Source organism: Mus pahari, chromosome 14, assembly GCF_900095145.1.
Source record: "Mus pahari chromosome 14, PAHARI_EIJ_v1.1, whole genome shotgun sequence".
Classification (NCBI taxonomy): domain Eukaryota; kingdom Metazoa; phylum Chordata; class Mammalia; order Rodentia; family Muridae; genus Mus; species Mus pahari.
The window spans coordinates 63,490,584-63,492,554 of NC_034603.1; the positions used below are offsets into that span (position 1 = coordinate 63,490,584).

The 1,971-nt window shown below is 46.7% G+C and overlaps 1 pseudogene; it reads right to left on the reverse strand.

Annotated features, from left to right (window-relative positions):
• Window positions 1-404: 404 nt before the first annotated feature.
• LOC115065463 lies at window positions 405-506 on the reverse strand (annotated as a pseudogene).
• Between the last annotated feature and the right edge of the window lie 1,465 nt (window positions 507-1,971).

The following is a 1,971-nucleotide window of genomic DNA, read 5'->3' on the forward strand; positions in this document are numbered from 1 at the left end:
GGTTGTGAGCCACCATGTGGTTGCTGGGATTTGAACTCTGGACCTTCGGAAGAGCAGTCGGGTGCTCTTACCCACTGAGCCATCTCACCAGCCCCTATTTTTTATCTTTTTGTAAGTCCCCTGAGCACCATTCCTGAAGGTACTGCAATACCAGGTTAATAAGTGGATGGATGGAGCAAGCTCCTATTCCAACTCTTGCTTCCAAAAATCCATTTAATATATTGTCCTTGGATAGAGGACGTATCAAATATTGAATTGTTTTTGTTTTTTTTTGTTTTTGTTTTTTGTTTTTTTGTTTTTGTTTTTTCGAGACAGGGTTTCTCTGTGTAGCCCTGGCTGTCCTGGAACTCACTCTGTAGACCAGGCTGACCTCGAACTCAGAAAACCGCCTGCCTCTGCCTCCTGAGTGCTGGGATTAAAGGCGTGCGCCACCATGCCCGGCTCAAATATTGAATTGTTAAGAACAGATACTACACTTGATCTTAGCCAAAAGGCCAAGAAACGATTGAAGGTGTGTTTATTGTATTATATATGTATGAGTGTTTTGCCTGTGTGTACATCTGTGTACCATGTGCATGTAGTTGGTGGCTGCAAGGTTAGAAAATGGCCTGGGTTCCCTGAAACTGAAGTTAAAGATGGTTGTGAGCTACCATGTGGGTGCTAGGAATCAAACCCAGTTCTAGTCAGGGTTTGTGTTCCTGCACAAACCATCATGACCAAGAAGCAAGTTGAGGAGGAAAGGGTTTATTCAGCTTACACTTCCACATTGCTGTACATCACCAAAGTAAGTCAGGACTGGAAGTCAAGCAGGGCAAGAACTTGGAGGCAGGAGCTGATGCAGAGGCCATGGAGGGATGCTGCTTACTGGATGCTTCCCCTGGCTTGCTCAGCTTGCTTTCTTATAGAACCCAAGACTACCAGCCCAGGATGGCACCACCCACAAAGGGCCCTTCCCACCCTTGATCACTAACTGAGAAAATGCCCTACAGCTGGATCTCATGGAGGCATTTCCTCAAGGGAGGGTCCTTTCTCTGTGATAACTCCAGCTTGTGTCAAGTTGACACACAAAACTAGCCAGTACAAAGACCAACATGTACTCTCAACCAATGAGCCAATGAACTCCTCATCTCTTCTAATAGTTAATTCCTTATTGTATAGTAAGGCTGAATAATGCTTATACAAGTGTGATTATACTTCTATAAAAGATATTTAACATTGCCGTAGGCGGGTGTGCTGACTCATGCCTGTAGTTCCAGTACTCAGGAAGCTGAGGTAGGAAGATTGACACGAAGTTTAGGGTAGCCTGGGCTGCAGAACTGCATCCCATGGGAAACAGAATGAAAATGAATTCGAAAGGTCAAAACTCCAGCTTCCTATACAGACTTTAAGATGGCTGCTCACATCTGTCTGCAATCCCAGCCCCAGGGAATCGGATGCCCTCTTCTTAGCACCCCTAAAGCTTTGAGTTCAGGCCCCAGAATGGTGTACACAGCATTATAGCCAACACCTGTGATCCTGCCATTGCGGTGCGGAGGCAGGGGGATCAGGCGCTAAAGCTCCTTGACTACCTCTTGGGTTCAAAGCTGAGCTACAAGAGAACCTGCCGTCTCTGGAAACAGAACCTGAGGGCAGGAGAGGGAGTGGCAAATGGGAAGGGTTGGTTTAAAGTCTGCACAGCAGTCTGGGTGCAGGGATGAAATGTGCTGCCACGAGTTTATGCTGAGTTTACGCTGACTCCCCTGCTGCTTTTGTTTCACTTCCGTGCAGCCTCTGCTTTTTTTTTTTTTTTTTTTTTTTTTTTTGGTTTTTCGAGACAGGGTTTCTCTGTGTATCCTTGGCTGTCCTGGAACTCACTCTGTAGACCAGGCTGGCCTTGAACTCAGAAGTCTGCCTGCCTCTGCCTCCCGAGTGCTGGGATTAAAGGTGTGCGCCACCATGCCCGGCTCTCCGATTTTGTCTTAGGAACCATTC